The sequence below is a fragment of the Gopherus flavomarginatus genome, chromosome 7, assembly GCF_025201925.1.
Source record: "Gopherus flavomarginatus isolate rGopFla2 chromosome 7, rGopFla2.mat.asm, whole genome shotgun sequence".
Taxonomy (NCBI): Eukaryota; Metazoa; Chordata; order Testudines; family Testudinidae; genus Gopherus; species Gopherus flavomarginatus.
Genome location: NC_066623.1, coordinates 49105382 through 49123590, shown reverse-complemented (window position 1 = coordinate 49123590; position 18209 = coordinate 49105382). Strand labels below are relative to the sequence as shown.

Genomic DNA, 18209 nt, shown 5'->3' with positions numbered 1-18209 from the left:
CTTTCTTGAAATGCGGCGCCCAGAACTGGACACAATACTCCAGTTGAGGCCTAACCAGCGCAGAGTAAAGCGGAAGAATGACTTCTCGTGTCTTGTTTACAACACACCTGTTAATGCATCCCAGAATCATGTTTGCTTTTTTTTGCAACAGTATCACACTGTTGATTCATATTAAGCTTGTGGTCCACTATGACCCCTAGATCTCTTTCTGCCATACTCCTTCCTAGACAGTCTCTTCCCATTCTGTATGTGTGAAACTGATTGTTCTTTCCTAAGTGGAGCACTTTGCATTTATCTTTATTGAACTTCATTCTGTTTACCTCAGACCATTTCTCCAATTTGTTCAGATCATTTTGAATTTTGACCCTGTCCTCCAAAGCAGTTGCAATCCCTCCCAGTTTGGTATTGTCCTCAAACTTAATAAGCGTACTTTCTATGCCAACATCTAAATCGTTGATGAAGATATTGAACAGAGCCGGTCCCAAAACAGACCCCTGCGGAGCCCCACTTGTTACACCTTTCCAGCAGGATTGGGAGCCATTAATAACTACTCTCTGAGTACGGTTATCCAGCCAGTTATGCACCCACCTTATAGTAGCCCCATCTAAATTGTACTTTCCTAGTTTATCTATAAGAATATCATGCGAGACCGTATCAAATGCCTTACTAAAGTCTAGGTATATCACATCCACCACTTCTCCCTTATCCACAAGGCTCGTTATCCTATCAAAGAATACTATCAGATTAGTTTGACACGATTTGTTCTTTACAAATCCATGCTGGCTATTCCCTATCACCTTACCACCTTCCAAGTGTTTGCAGATGATTTCTTTAATTACTTGCTCCATTATCTTCCCTGGCATTCATCTATACAAAATAACACCACCAAAAATAAAAAGTAAAAAGGGTTAAACATCTGAATAAACAAGTTATTACCTTATTTAAAACTTGTAGTATGAATTTGATAAAAATATATTAATATTTACCAAATGTATTGTATTAATTTAGTAACAAGGAATTTTGCATTACTTTATATTTAACATTATTTTAAAACTGCTGTATGGAAATAAGAAAAGCCCATGTTTCAAATATTAGTTAGTGGTTAGGATTAGAAGCAGAAAGTGCAGTTCTGTTGCTTGGCAACCATATCTTCAAGAAAGTTAGGAATCATTCCAGCTGTTGCATTCCTGAAGGGTTAAAATAATTAATTTACTGGATTTAAAGTTTTTATATTGTTTTCTTTTTGTTTCTTGTTTTGTTCTGTGTTCAATTGCTTTATCTTTTGGAGGTTTCTGTAAAAACTATAACTTTTAACTTTTAAAACAAAGAGAAAAAGTAGAAGTGAGGAGAGGCGGGGGAAAAAGGGGTGGTGAGTGAAGAGCAACCTAGATAGGTAGCGAGACCTGAGCCAAGAGAGATTAACTCTATCAAGGCATTTGAAAGTACAGACAACAGCAGCAAGTTTAGCAAACTGAGAAAACACAAAAAAGACAAAACTTAACCAGTATGTAAAAATATTTGAGAAAGAAGGTTCTATTTTCAGATATGAGCGCGGAGTGTGGTTACATTGGTCAAAGCAATTGGGAACCTGCACAGTTGGGAATTGCGCCCCTGGTTTTTATCTTGGCTCTGAGAGGAGATTGGGGGTAGTTATCGGCTCTTGTAAAACCTGAATTTGTTCCCACAGTGTTTGTTGCTTTTGTGTGCATGCCAAATGGATGATGATAGTGCCCTTTTTTGCTGCAGTTTACTGTTTTTGGGCAACTGTATGTGTTAATGCATCGATTCTAGGTGTCAACCCGCTTAATTTTAGTTTTTTACTTTGAAATTCTTTTTTATTCACTCTCTGGCGATCGAGTCGCAGCTCCGGTCTCCTAATGTGCTCTGTGAACTGTTCCATTTTTTCCTTCATTTGATTTACCAATTCAATGAGAGTATTGTTTGCTACTCTTTCCTTCTGTGCACTTACTTGTCCCGTTCTGACAGGCACCAGTCTAGGTTCCGGTTTAAGTTTAACTGGAACCTGGCTTTTATCATAAGGTGATGGTTGCAATGCAGTGGACCCAGTTTCATCTTTTAATTTTACTAGGACCACCTCTTTCCACTTCTGTCCCCATTCTTCAGGGACAGGGTAGCTACCTGAAGCCTGCTGTTTCCCACCAATATTTATAACAGGGGACGGCACATGTATTTTTTGTAGGTTCCTTACAGTTGTTTCCAGTGTTTCGCTGTTCCTGTACTGGTTGTCTCTGGGCTGCTTGCTACCCTGCAAGGGCGGTGGGAGCATTCCAGGGTTGTATAGCTTCTTTTGATTCTTTTAACTGTTTCTTTGTTACTGTTACTTGCCCTGCTTTTTCCATTACTTGTTTGGCCAGCATACTTGCATGCTGTTTCAGCCATTTCACTGCAATAGACAGTAGTTGCAAAATTTTTGCTGTTTTTTACTTTTATTACTATTTCTCAGAGCCTCGGCTCTACATATGCCAATCCATGTTTCCCCATTCTTCAATTCATATGGACCCCCCTTACTGGCAATCCATCTGGTCCATGAGTTATAAAACTCCCTGGGGATCAAAAGGGAGGGTATCAGGTGATTCCCTAGCTCGAGTTTTGCTGCCATGTTAGATTGCGATTCTTGCCACGGCAGGTTCTCTTACTCACCAGATCAGCGGTCGGGGTCACCAGTGTTGTCAGAGGTGTTGTCAGATGCTACCGGTGTGGTGCTCTGCTCTCTCCTTGTTGGTATCACTCGGCTGCGCGCGTGTGTTCCCTCTGTGTGCTGCCCCAGCTCTGCCCAGATAGCTGACACAGCAGACCCGAAGAGAACCCCCAATGACCACAGAGTCTAGTAAGGTTTGAAGTCACCTTGGCTAGGTTTATTGCGATCTTGGACACAATGGCAGTTCCCGTAGATTACTTAGTCTACCGGGCATACTGTGAGAAAGTGCCTCTTGGCAATGAACCCGGCTCAGTCAATGGCGGGACTTTCCACTGCCCCCTCGGCTGGACAAAGACACTGCCCCAGGGATGTATTCTTATACACAGGTACAAACAAGTTACACATCACTCCTGACGTATTGAGGTGCAACCCCTTTACGCAGTAAGGTGCAACCCCTCTACGTAGTAAGGTTCCGCCTCTCACCTTCTACATGTTGGTTCGATCAAAACAACTCTATCCATCATTTTACCCTTTTGCCCCTGTCATTGGGATGGGTCGGCCTGTTCTTTCTTATGTGCGGAATGTTCCAGCATAAGGAGTTCTGGTACCGTGTTTATACTTCAATATGCTAGGTGAATATATGTTTACGCATCATCAACCCTTTCCTTGCCAGCATCTTTAAACCGAGCCGGCTTCCAGCTCACAGCTTGACTTTGCTTTTTGGCCAAGTCTTGACCATTACTTTAGTTCAGGCCTCAGGCCTCATACTGGGCCTTTATCAGGGCCTTCACTTACTACAGTTACTATGTTTTTCTTCTCTGTCTCTGCAATACAGAGTCAGTCAGCCATCATGGCTCCAACTGTAGGTGCCTGCCTGGGTTCATACTCAGGGATTTGTGCTATGCCCACAAACCACAACCATTGATTTTGATGATTTCAAGAACCTTCTATGCATCACAGCAGAAAACAACCTGTGACATTTCTTGGAGTCCTAGTGTGGAAGAGGACTCTGCTACAACTGTGTACACTCTTAACTACTAAACTAACAGCAGCGGGGTGAAAAGGCAGGCTATACTGGAAATATAGAGGTCTTTGACAATGCATGGAGAACTGGCCTTCATATAGAGATGCTGGAGCAGCATTTTGAAGTAAATGAGGTTCCCCCAGAAAAACATGGAGCAGCATTGCTGAGTGTGATGGGAATGAAACCATATAGTTTAGTGCACATTCTGATCGCCCCAGAGAAACCAGCCAACAAAACTTTTACAGATATAGTGCAAATTGTTCAAGAGCACGTCACCTAAACTCCTAATCATAGCAGAGATGTTCAGGTTTCATAAGCTGAATCATCTTGAAGGTTAATCCATTTTCTCCTTTGCAACAGAGTTAAAAAGATTATTAGAACTCTGTGCTTTTAAGTATGGGCTTAACGAGGCCCTAAGAGACAGATCTATGTGTGGACTGCTTACTGAACGTATATAGAAGAGCCTGTTAACTGAGGAAAATCTTACCTTTAAACATGCAGTAGAAATTGGAGTAGTGATGGAAACTGCAGCAAGAGATGCATTAGATTTGCATAGCTGCACTCAAACAGAAGTCGAAATGCATAAGCTATCTATAACCCAAGGTAAGAGCTGGTCTGCTCAGCAGACAAATGCATGTTACGCTGGTCTACAATTTTTGAGAAGTCGTCTGCTTCAGAGATAAAATGTGATATTTATTATGTATTTTGATGTGCTGAATTCAAATATGACAATTAAAACAACTGATTGGCTACTGTTTCTAAGATATTTAAGTTTTTACAGTTTATGTCTATGTATATTGTGTAGATAGTAGAGTTTTAATCACAAATTGTAAACCTAGGTCTTTTCATGTGTTTATGGTTGCTTTACATGATAATATTTCACCTGTTCTGTTTATGTAACACTTTAAAAATCAGCAAAAGGGTTCTATAAATAAAATTTATTATGAAACAAAAGGCAAAAAACTATTATGTACATAGTTTAGTCCTATTCAGTGTCTACTCGGCACTTCTTGGCTTGTCTCTTGTATTCCTTAAATGGAGCATCTCTTGTCACTGTCCAGCAATAGTCTGCAAGCATTGATGGGCTCCATTTGCCCTGATAGCCTGCCAGGAGATTCCACTGCTGTAGTCTGGAGCCCAACAGCTCTGCCTTACTCTTGGGTAGTTCCAAATCTCTGACAAGGTCATTCAGTTCACCTTGTGTTATGAGGTGTGGTTCAGAGTAGGAGGATGGGAGAAAATGTGGGTCCTGTGACATTGATGGTTTAGGACCAGCAGTTTCATCCTCTTCCTCTTCCTCGTCTGACTCAAGTGAGAATGATTCTGGCGCATCAGGAACCGACAGTCCTTCTCCTTGAGGTACTGGGCATATAGCTGATGGAATGTTTGCATAATGCACAGTCCACTTTTTCTTCTTTGACACACCTTTCCCAACTGGAGGCACCATGCAGAAGTAACAATTGCTGGTATGATCTGTTGGCTCTCTCCAAATCATTGGCACTGCAAAAGGCATAGATTTCCTTTTCCTGTTCAACCACTGGCCAAGATTTGTTGCACAAGTGTTGCAGCATATGTGTGGGGCCCACCTCTTGTCCTGATCTCCAATTTTGCAGCCAAAATAAAGGTGATAGGCTTTTTTAACCACAGTTGTTATACCGCGCTTTTGTGATGCAAAAGTCACTTCACCACAAACATAGCAGAAGTTATCTGCACTGTTCACACAAGTACGAGGCATCTCTGCTCACTTTGGCTAAACAGAAATGTGTCCCTTTGCAAAATCAAACACTGACAAATAAGAGAGCACCTGACACTGTATGATTTCTAGAGCTGATATAGGGCAATTTGTTCAGAAGAGTGATGTAAGCTTCGTTATGATTGCATCATCCATGACTTCTAGGAATAACATGATGCAATTCATATCCTGTATGACGTAATACCAGCTTCAGATTGCATCATTCATTGTTTTGCCTCAAAAGCAAGTACTGTCCAAACCCAGTCATAGATTTATTCATAGATCCAGTCAAAGATGTATTTTAGTCATTTCTGGTTTAAATTGAGGTCCCTTCCCTTTCTAACTCACTTATCCTCCGCCATTCCCAAGTCAAGGGTCGTATATACTGACCCAATAGCATATCTTGAAAACTAGAGCCAATCAACAATTTTAAGCATCATTTTCGTTCTCAGTGACCCAGAATTAGTAAAATTGGACTACATTTATTTCAGAAGCATTTTGGCTGTAGAGTAGTGTTATCAGTGTGGAAAAGCATTCTATGCTCCTTCTGACTGCCGATTAAAGATGCATATTGTAGAAACTGTAATAAAAAAGGTCATAGCCACACAATTTGTCATGCTAAGAGAATAAGGGAGAGATCAAATCTGGGTATAGAAAAAGGAACATTAACGTACATTCTGTAGACAGAGGCAGTAGTGACAAACACGATGAGAGTGGAATAGCCAGCCTGGACATATATAGTCTGAGCAAAAAATGACAAGTCAGCAATCTGACACCCCAGGAAATGGGAAAAATGCTCCAAATGGAAATGGACACAGGCTCCACAGTGTCTGTTATTTCATGTTCAGTGTATGAGAGAATTTTTAAAAATACCAAATTGAGAAAGTCACTAATGTTACTAAAAACTTATACAAGAAAAAAAATAGTGCCCACTGGAGAGATGCAAGTGAATGTGGAGTATAAGAATAAGCAGTAGGTTATGAGCTAATCAGATAAAATGTGATTTTTTTTCAAGGACTTGATAGTTTATCTTGGGCACGTTATTGATGAATTAGTCCTACATAAATCTCAGGAAAAGATTAAAGGATTCCTTTAAGCTCTACCACGAAAGGATGTGTCACAACTTAGATCATTTCGAGGATTTATCAGCTACAATAGCTGATTTGTATCAAATCTAGCAACTGTATTGCATCTGCTGAACTGCTTACTACAGACAGGTCAAACGTGGGTTTGGTCACGTGAGTGTCAAAAAGCTTTCATGGAAGCAAAACCATTGGTCATATCAGACTGTACACACTTTAACCCATCTTTCCTATGAAGTTAGCATATGATGTGTCGGAGAAAAACTCAGTTCTCGCTTTTTGTTTGGGTGCAGCAAAATCAAATACTTTATATTAACTCCAGCAATTGCAACAGAGGGAGGGAGTGCCCTAGGACACTGGGTCACCCCAGTCCCGAACAGGTCTCTCAACAGGTAAACAATTACAGCAAGCATTTATACCTTTGTTACAGACAATAACGAGCAACAGCTGCATTTTGTTTATACATAGGCTATCCTGCTATCTTATTTGCCCCATGTTGGGCGCCAGTCTATGTATTTAATTATCAGTGCAAGGTCGTGATAACTTCTCACACAGTTCTTTCCTACTCGCCTCACACAATCCTCGCTTCTACAAATCTCACGTCATGAGGGTTACAATTAGCCTAACTCTTGCTAACAGACTGACATGCATTAAGATCCCCTACAAATCCTTGTCAATTCTTTCCCTTCTTCCACACTCCCCCCTTTTGTACTTCTAGTACAACAGATATCCTCAGATCTCTATTTGCATTGAGCCATGGATTTCTGATTCTACATCAGATGTTTCAACCTTAGGGGTTTTCACTGGATATAATGACAATTAATGATTAGCATGGACATGAAAGGTATTACTATTATTATGTCTTTTATAACAGCAATGACATAATTTTAAACTAACTAACAACAATGCAAGCAATAATATCTCACAGCAATAATATGATGAGGTTGTTGTACAGTTTTGGTTACAAATCATAATACATCATACTTAGTACACAAAGTAGACACTCTATAAGCTGTATGAAAGGCATTCTTTTCAGCTTGATATATATTCTGAAGCATGTGAATTTGCCCTTGCAATTCAGAGATTCTTTGAACCTCTGGTAACAATGAAAGCAAATTTTGAAATCGATCAGGTACTAAGCTGGTCCAATTAAACTAAGGGCTACTTGCAAAATTCTATCTGCAGGCCAATAAACAATATGATTGTCTGCAGTGATGATGAGATTAAAATGTATATCTTGCAATGTGGTGGTTTTAACATATATACAGCTATCATTAGCTTGAAAAGTAATTGTCTTGTCAGGATAGTTCCTTGTCCTCTACCCTCACAGCAAATGTTATCATAAACAGTGACAACTTCCCTTGGCTTCAGTTTATGGATACACTGAAGCTGCACGGGTTCTAACAGCCAAATGTCCATTGACTCCCTATTCCTATACAAAATATCAGGTGTTTTTTTAGAGGTGCTGACTATAAATCAGTTAGGTATACCAGGTGGTCTAATTTCCCAGATGTCTCGGTGGATAATCCAGTCCCATATGCATCCTTCCCATGGACCCGTCAGGATTTGGTATGTGGGAGCCAAACCTCCCCATCCGGTTCAAATGCTTGGAAGGAGCACTGTGAATGTCCACACTTCCACTCAGAAAGTGTCCAGATATGTCTCCATGACCACAGATCAGATGGTACTCCTGATGTATCTGTAAGGGCAGTGGGCCAAGTCTGATGCTCAAGATCACTCTGAATGGCCATCAGCTGGTCATTCAGGAAATCCTGAATTTCCAAACGTGCTAGATCCCACTGCAATGCCTTCCCAGCCTCAGTGATATTCAATACCATCTCTGTTAGTAACTTCTGGGTCATAGAACTAAGGGTGGAAATAACATGTAACTCACCAACTCTAGCCTGTACTTGGGTTAGCTGAGCTCCAGAAATAAGGCTAGTGGCCTTTTCTAGTTGGCCTGATTTCTCATCATGTTCTTGGCTTTTAAAAATATTCCAAATGGCTGCTGCGCTATTGGCCCCATCCCACAGGGATCCAGTCAAGTCCCTCTTCTTCCAGAGGAAATAACCCAGGCCCTCTGTTGTGCTAATCTAATGGCAGCCCCTAGTGTTGTATTAATCACAATCCATTGATATCCTAATACATATCTATTTGGTGTAGTACTATATCACATCTGTTGGTTGTATACCTTTAACTAATCTCAGGTACTTTCAAGAGGCATTGACATTAATAGCATAGGAGAGGGTGTATTGCAATAAGGTACAGGTTACATTATTCGTCACTGGAATGGTTTCAATATAAGTAAAATTTCCAGTGGCAGAACAAACTCTTTGGGTATTCATTTGATTATTTACTAATTGGGTAACCAAATAACAATAAGGGCTTCTTTCATGTAACCCAGTACAAATTCCAGGTATAGACATCATATCTACTTCACTATGGAACCCATCAATTCCAATTATAAATTTTTGGAGTTCATTTGCAGTAATATTATGGATCTTTATTTCCACTGATCCATTTGTTCTCCACTCAATTGTTCACTTATATGGGATATCCTGAACTTTAAAAAATATTTTTCCTTTTTTTTTTTTCTTTTTCTTTTTTTTTCCCAAACAATCTTTAAATAAATCACTAAAGTGTGAAGGCCTTGGTCATTGGTTTTATCAAATATATGGCATTGTCTGTATTTGGATGTATTACAGGGGTAATAGTGTAATGGAGTAAGTGGCAGAGACAGTGACAACAAAGTGCCTTTAGTACTTATCATTTAAAAATCCAATTAGAGAGAGCAATACATACTGAAGTATTTATCCAAAACACAGGGCACAGCCTGTACAATAAACCCCAAAATCCAATCAATACCACATTCCCAAGCAGGGTCCCACAAATTTCTTCCTGCCAGTGTATAATTCTTTGTTTCTTCACCAGGATCAGTTCTTAATGTCCTTTCTAGTCAGGAATTCCTGGACTTTGGCAATTTCAGTGGAGTGAGTGTTCCTTCTTTCCCAAAACAGTCGTGGTTCAGCATCCTACAGGGAAGAGGTTACCAGCACATTACCCTGTAATGGTTTTGATTCTTCTAGAAAAATTCAAAGGCACAGTAGATCTGTCAGTGGATAAGGGAGAGGTTACTAGCACTTCACCTTGTTCTTTTTACCTACTGTCCAGAAGGCACCGTGGAGCTAGAAGGAGAAATGGCTAATCATCAGTAGGAGAATTCTCCTGAGGTGGAGGGGTCTTTTTGCAGTGAGAATCATGGGTCCAGGCAGTCAGTCTTTGGCACTTCACAGTGGTGTTTGTAGTCAGCAGGACTTTCCAGTGTGGAGCCAGAGCAGTCTTTCGTTGGTGGACCTTTACATTGATCCAAGGAGTGGCAGGGCTGCTAGGGTCTTTGGGTAGCGCTTCTTTACCTGTGAGAAAAGAAACCTAACACATTTCATTAGTGCCTGGCAGTGTTTTGCAGATCTCATAACCGCTTGGGCACATTCAAGCCCCCCTTCCTTTTCTTGGTTGTCAGCCAAGTTTTAGCTGTGAGCAGTGTCCTTGAATGGAGTCAGGGTCTTATCTTTAGCTTGAGCATATTAGCTATATTTTCCCAGTTAACTCATTCTGCTCTTTTTCCTTCTCCCTTTCTTGGCTTCTTTTAACCTATAAAGGAAACTTCTACTCTTCACTCATACACCTTTTTCCCAACCATGAACACATAAACATTACCGTTATATAGTACATTAGTCTTAATATTCAACGTATGCCACATATACCCTTCCACTACAATAACTTTATACAGAGCTCTGGAGCAACAAGCCAGGACAAGCACACCCACTTTGAGGAGTTCACTCAATACAACCTCTAGTCCAATAGCTTCCCACCATCCCCAGCCCTCTGGCTAGAAATCTGAAGTAGCCAGAAGGATCCCATGGACAATATGGGGAGTGGGTTAACTTTTCATGTCCTTGCTTCCAAAGACTGTTTGTAGGCAAATTTTAACAAAAAATTTTTAATTAACAATCTGGCCAATGAAATTTCTTTTTTTTACTTAAGGAAATGTATTAGACTTTAGTTTATCACATTCTCCTGATTTATCCAAACACTTTATATTCCAAAATTGAATAAAACAAGTATCTGCATTTAACCCTTCTATTTGATTTTAACTAGACTATCCTATGAAACTATTAAACACAACAATTTTGGCCACGAGACAAACACCACAAGACACGACATAGAGCACAAAACATAATTCCTGTTGTGCCAGTAAATGCATGATACGTTGAATGCTGTTCAGCTGGCATCAGTTTTCTCTGATTATCTGAAAGACAAAAAAAACAGAGGTCTACCCCTTCTGGGCAGTCAATCATCACTTAAAATATACAAATACCCTTGTTGATTTCAGGCAAAACAGAGGAATTACCCCATATTTCCTTGTATTTGTTTCATAGGCAGCCCAGGTTTCAGTGGCTTCTACCTTATCAATTAGATAATTTGCATTAATACAGATGCTTTCTGGCTTGCTTTTGGATCCAAAGCTATCCACAGCTTAAAGATTCTTACCTTAAAAGGGACATAATTAACTTTACCAGAATTTTGATTGCTTTTTACTTTTAACTCCTGCTTTCAAACACTGAAAGAAAACATCACTACTTATAGTGCCCCTTAGAGCCTAATAAAATTTCAGTGACATAGCACTGTATATATTTCTTTAGCTAATTCAGCTAAATTGTTCATAGCCAAATGATTGCAATCTAATGATTTCTTTGCCTGAATTTATTTACAAACATTTCACAGACACCAAGAACTTTCCTCTTTAGCATTTTACAAAGTTCAACTGCTGTTCCCTCCAGCAACTAGAGAGTTAACTTCTCACTCTCCCTTAAATCACTTGCTTGTCTCCCAACAGCCACTTTTATCAACTCAAATCACCATTTCAAGTATTGTCCTGGGTATTTGAAATCCCTATGCTTACACTTACTTACTCCTTTCTTCCACTACACCCTCAAAATTCTCCAACCTGTTTTGCAATCTCTCTGTCTGTTGCCTGCCCGCTTGGGCCCAATCCTGCTTTCCTTGCTGAACCGTCCCTTCCATGGGCACCAACTTGTTCCACTACCAGTTTAGCTAGGAGGGTGGGCTTCTCAACTAGCACCCACCCCTCCTGGTCTCTTCCCTTAAACATTCTTACCCATAAGACTACCTGAGTCCTCCCTCAAGAGGCTTGCCACCTGGGCAGAAACGCATGGCCCATTGGCGTTTAACTATTCAATTTCCTCTTGTAGCAAACACACTGCTGTTATGGCGTATGCTGAGCACAAATGGTTACATTTTGACAAGTCCCTGAAGGACCGGTACTTGCTTAGCCAGGGCTTCCTTTTCTACCTGGAAGTCCTATCTCAAGGCCTGCAACTTGCCCTGGGCGTAGGTTTGAGTTGCTGCCTGGTTCATGATCTATGCTCTTAATTGCTCAATTCTAGTTATCAAGTACACATCTCTTCCCTTTTCTCCAATTTCTCTATTGCCCAGTCCTGCTACAACTGGGGTAGATCCACCTGCCACCCTTCCCGGTCAACCAGAGTGGACAGAGGAATGCTAAACCCCTCTCCAGTTCTCAGACTTACTGCGGCTGAGAGTGGGCACTCCTTTAATCATGCACTCCTTAACATATAACATCAACAATACCAAGCAAAGCAAACATAAAAATAACAAGGGTAAAACAAATAGATGGTGTAAATTCTGCAGGGCTCCCCCCCTCTCAATTGCTCACCAAACTGTGACAAATTTCTGTTACCAACCTATCCCTTGTGTCAGGTGATCAGGCTGACACTGCAGGACGTTGGGGGAAGATAAAGAAAACACACCATATAACTGAATTTTAAAGCTTCATTAATAAAATAATAAAACAACAATGGAGAATGTTGGGAACGCTCCCACATCACTCAGGAAAAACAGTAATGCCCCAAGCCCCATGCCGTTTTCATACTCACACATGTCCAGACTGGCCACGTCTGTGTATAACGTTCAGAGAAGGGAGAGAGGTGGACGGGAGATTATCCTGTATACAGCTTGTCCAGAATTTCCAACATGCTTTCGCTGTTGGGAGGACTGTTCTTTTACACCCTGGAATCTCCTGCGGCGTTTCTTTCAGAGATTCCAGTCCAGGTCGGCTGCCTGTGGCTTCTTCGGTGTCACCAAGCCACACCAGCTCCGGGGTCACAAAGGCACTCTGTTGGATCTCACTGGACAGTTAAGCTTTGCAAATGTAATCTCAGTTCTGTAACTTGTATTGCCTTTAGTTTGCCTCTGTATATATCTTTTCACAGCCAGCTGGGGCCGAAAGCAGTTTTCCTTTGTACTTAGCATAATCTGCGTTGATTCTTGACCTTAAACGCAGAGCAACTTTCTCTTTACCTCTGGGCCAAGCTGAATTTCTAATTAACCCGTTCCTTTCCTCAATAGACAAATTGCTCACACTGTCAGAGGCTTTTTGGTGATTAAAAGCTCCTCTTAGATGTATGATCTTATTTAGATTGAAGGTACCTTCTAGTGGGCATTGTTTAGATGGATTTTCACACGTGTAAAGATTCCAATACTCTAAATACCTGCAGGTTGTTGGACCATAATGTACGTACATGAAATAAGATGGGGTACCCTTAGGGGGTGAGCTGGAATATTTAGATTGTCCCCCACCCATTTTCCACTTACATACACAGGGAGGGTGCCCTGTCCGCGCTAGCGGCACATAAACTTAGAAACTCTCCCTACAGGGTACTCACACAGGAGAGGCTAACGAGGATGGCCACAACCCTCCTACACCTCCTTTCAGCAAAGAGCGTCGGCTAGTCTCTGAGAGACGGCGCCGCTTACTCTGATTGCATCCAGTGAGATGATCAGACTGTCAGTAGCCCACACGGAAAAGGAAAGGGGAAGGGTACACATGCTCCTAGACCCAGGTAGCTTCCTCACCGGACGATGCCAGGCCAAGTCAGCCCACCGTGGGTCGGATCTTCTAAAGATCCACTAGTTACCGGGCTTGCGTTAGAGTAGTCCTGGTCACGAGCTTTCACTTCACAGGGTACTCTGGGCGTCTTCCGGTAACAGTCACTCACACTAGTGTACACACACACACACACACCCCAAGGCCTTATTTCCAAATACCACGATGCATCTGTACCTTATGTCCGGACCCAATACCATGAGGTGGTATAACAACCCCTCTTGAGATGGTAAAAACCCCTCAGCACCGGTGCATCTCTAATGCATCTCACTATGCATTACCTAATGCATTACCTTATGCATTACCTTGTTGGCCAACCCAGCAGTTTCCCAGTACTGCTATAAACTAACCTGATTGGGGCTTTCCCCCAATACCACTCTGCATCTGATCTTGCTGCACAGTCAATAAGTTCAGATGGCGTGAGCCCAACGGACACAGATGTCCCCACAGACAGTCCTCCTCCGACACCCCAATAGAGATTTCAAAAGGTCTCTTACCTCTATTGTGGCATCATGAGGTTCAAAGGGGAACGATCCTTAGCAGCTGCCCGTGGGTCCGTGGGCGTTGCCATCCCGGACGAGCCCCAAAATTGTTGGAGAAAAACTCAGTTCTCGCTTTTTGTTTGGGTGCAGCAAAATCAAATACTTTATATTAACTCCAGCAATTGCAATAGAGGGAGGGAGTGCCCTAGGACACTGGGTCACCCCAGTCCCGGACAGGTCTCTCAACAGGTAAACAATTACAGCAAGCATTTATACCTTTGTTACAGACAATAACAAGCAATAATACAGACAATAATGAGCAACAGCTGCATTTTGTTTATACATAGGCTATCCTGCTATCTTATTTGCCCCATGTTGGGCGCCAGTCTACGTATTTAATTATCAGTGCAAGGTCGTGATAACTTCTCACACGGTTCTTTCCTACTCGCCTCACGCAATCCTCGCTTCTACAAATCTCACGTCATGAGGGTTACAATTAGCCTAACTCTTGCTAACAGACTGACATGCATTAAGATCCCCTACAAATCCTTGTCAATTCTTTCCCTTCTTCCACAGATGCTTCCTCATATGGAATTGGGGCAGTGATACCACATACAGTGCCAGACAGCAGTTAAAGACCCATAGCATTTGCCTCCAGATCTCTCTCAGTGGTAGAATGTAACTGTGACTCTGCACCCCATATTCTTCACAGTGATATTATGATATGATTATGACATAATTATGATGTATTTTATGCAAGATAAATCATGTGAGGTGTCATTGGAAAAGTTATGATTTGCTGAATATGATTATCCGATTTGTAAGCATGTATCATTTTTGTATCTGAAGTTATGAATATTGACTATGTATCTGTATTTCAAATGTAGTTACACCTGGGTGACACCCACCAGGCAAGATGCTTTCAGTCTAGATAATGGGTAGGGTAGGGCCTATTCAGGGCAATGGGCCATTAGGAAAAAACAATAAGCCTTAGGAGAAACTTATCTCCCACCTGGGGAGCCTTCCTGAAAACACTGCAGACAACCTCCAAGTAACGGCTGCTATGACTCTACAAGGACGTATGATGAGACCATATGTCTCTGGACTCCATCTTGGGATGTCAGTATTTTTCCAGAGACTGGTCTGGGAACCAGGCTTTGAAACAAATGGTTCCCATCATACGCAAAAGCTATATAAGACAGGGAGTGACATCACCTGGTGTTCACTCCCCACAAAAGAAAACTCCTGGAAACACCCGAGGAACAAAGACTGAACTGGGGGAAGTGCTGGCTAAAGGGATTTCTAGCCTGTGAATGAAACACCTGGGGATTCCAAGCTGTAAAGCAAGTGCAGCTGGCCCCTTAAGAAACTGCAGCCTGCTTGTTTCATCTCTTAGGATGAGAATCTGCTATTCATATCCAATCTATTTAGTATATTGAGCTTAGTTTGCATTTTTGTTTATTTGCTAGGTAATCTGCTTTGATCGGTTTGGTATCACATATAATCACTTAAAATCTGTCTTTTGTGGTTAATAAACTTGTTTTTCTTTGTCTAAACCAGTGAGTTGGAGTGAAGTGTGTGGGAGTCATAACTCAGGGGCAAAGGCTGTTGAATTTTCCTCTTCACATTGAGGAAGGGGGTAAATTATATGAGCTTACCCAGTACAGTTCCCTGTGCAGCACAAGATGGTATAATTTTGGGTTTATACTCTAGAGGGGGTGTGTGCCTGGAGAGCTGGGAGTTGCCTTAACTGTAGCCTTCCTATGCAGGGACTGGTCAGAGAGCCTGTATTTAACTGCACTGTGTGCATCCCTACCTCTATGTATGCTGGTGAAAGTGCAGGCTGGAGGGCTCTGCAGCTTGTCACAGCAGTATAGTGTGAGATGGAGCCCAGGTTGGTGGGCCAGGGGGCTCAATGATACCTCAGCGCCCAGACTGCACCCCAGGGGTGACAACTCATCATAGTAACTATGCACAAATAGGCAAGGGGGCTTTAAGCCTGGTATGGGCTATGAATTCAACCTGTATCTATATGGGAGAAAATTTACCCTTGTCACAGACGACCAACTCCTAGTGGCAATACTTCATCTGGGGTAGGGAGTTTTTGTGACACCACCACCACATATGCAACACTGGGCTCTCTTCTGAACTGGTTACATCTATGACATTGAATTGAAAAGAACACAAGTGCACACAAATGCATATGGGCCCTCCCACCTGCCCATGCTAGTTGAAGGATAACCTGTAATAGAGACTTGTAATTTGATTGAGCAAGAAACCAAGAGAGATCCTACACTAGCTCAGGTTCATGAAGCCACTCTGAAGGGCTGGGAAATACTGACAGCCCTAAGCTTGCGACTTTCTATGAGTTTACCATACATAGAGGGTATGTCATGTAGGGAATTCATGTTATTATACCGAATAAACTATGCACAAGAGTCTTAGAAGAGCTCCATGTATGTCACCGAGGGCAAATAAAAATGAAGGTGCTTGCCAGGAGTTTTATATGGTGGCTAGTCATTAACCATCAAATAGAGCAGCTTGCTACGGAATGTTTGGAATGCCAACAGGTGCAGTGCATGCCTAAACCAGCCTCATTTCATCCCTGGGAATGGCCATCAGCTCCCTGGCAATGTCAGTATACTGGTTTTGCAGGACAATTTTTGGAATGATGTATCTAAGAGTGGTAGATATCCATTCCAAATGGGGAGAACGTTTTTGCATGAAAACCACCACAGCTGCACAGACAATAGAAAAACTATGATTTTTTTTTTGCAACTGAACTGCCAGAGCAAATTGTGAGTGGCAATGGCCCTCAATTTACTTCAGAAGAGTTTCAGTGGTTCATGAAGGAAAATGGTATTAGATATATTACCTTGGCACTATATCACCCAGCCACAAATGGCTAGGCTGAAAGGTTTGTACAAACTTTCAAGTGATGCATGACAGATGAGATGGGGTCATTACAGCAGAAGCTATCACTCTTCTTACTAGCATATCAAACTGCAGCACATGCCACAATGAACCTCTCAGGAAGGAGTTAAAATTCAGCCAGTAAAAAAGACAGAAACTACTGAAAGCAAGGAGATACTTTCTGTCAATACATGATAACTTAGTTCAGCTTATCAGTAAGAAGGAACAAAGCTTGTGCCCACGGAAAGGGGCAGTTCAGTGAGGAAAGCAGCTACCTTGCCCCCCCAGCTTCTTTCCCCCACAAGGTAGTCATAGATGTTTGATGCAATTAGGATGACATCTATAGGTACATACTGTTCTTATTTTTATCTTTGTTCAGGGTTCTCTCTTGACTTGTGTCATAAACAGATAGCTAAGGGTTAATGTCTCTTTCACCTGAAGCACCTAACCAGAGGACCAATCAGGAAACCGGATTTTTTCAACTCTGGGTGGAGGGAGTTTGTGTCTGAGTCTTTGTTGTCTGTCTGCCTGCTTTCTCTGAGCTTTGGAGAAGTAGTTTCTACTTTCTAGTCTTCTGTTTCTAAGTGTAAGGACAAAGAGATCAGATAGTAAGTTATATGGTTTCTTTTCTTTGGTATTTGCATGAATATAAGTGCTGGAGTGCTTTGATTTGTATTTTTTTTGAATAAGGCTGTTTATTCAATATTCTTTTAAGCAATTGACCCTGTATTGTATCATCTTAATACAGAGAGACCTGGTATGTATTTTTCTTTCTTTTTATATAAAGCTTTCTTTTAAGACCGGTTGAAGTTTTTCTTTACTTCAGGGAAATTGAGTCTGTACTCACCAGGGAATTGGTGGGAGGAAGAAATCGGGGAGATCTGTGTGTTGGATTGCTAGCCTGATTTTGCATTCCCTCTGGGGGAATAGGAAAGTACTTTTTGTTTCCAGGATTGGGAACAGAGAGGGGGGAGTCTCTCTGTGTAGTTTCACAGAGCTTGTGTCTGTGTATCTCTCCAGGAGCACCTGGAGGGGGGAAGGGAAAAAGGATTATTTCCCTTTGTTGTGAGACTCAAGGGATTTGGGTCTTGGGGTCCCCAGGGAAGGTTTTTCAGGGGGACCAGAGTGCCCCAAAACACTCTAATTTTTTGGGTGGTGGCAGCAGGTACCAGGTCCAAGCTGGTAACTAAGCTTGGAGGTTTTCATACTAACCCCCATATTTTGGACGCTAAGGTCCAAATCTGGGACTAAGGTTATGATAACTTGTAACAATGTCTGTCTCTGTATGTACAAATGAATGCAAATGAATTAATAAGAGAATGTATATAA

General features: G+C 41.6%; 1 protein-coding gene across 1 annotated transcript in view; it reads left to right on the top strand.

Annotated features, from left to right (window-relative positions):
- The first annotated feature begins 1211 nt into the window (after window positions 1-1211).
- TMEM121 (transmembrane protein 121) overlaps window positions 1212-18209 on the top strand; it is a 330037-nt gene continuing 313039 nt past the window's right edge. The window contains exon 1 of the mRNA XM_050963361.1: window positions 1212-1223. The gene's annotated coding sequence lies outside the window, so the exon portion shown is untranslated. The remainder of the gene's footprint in view (window positions 1224-18209) is intronic.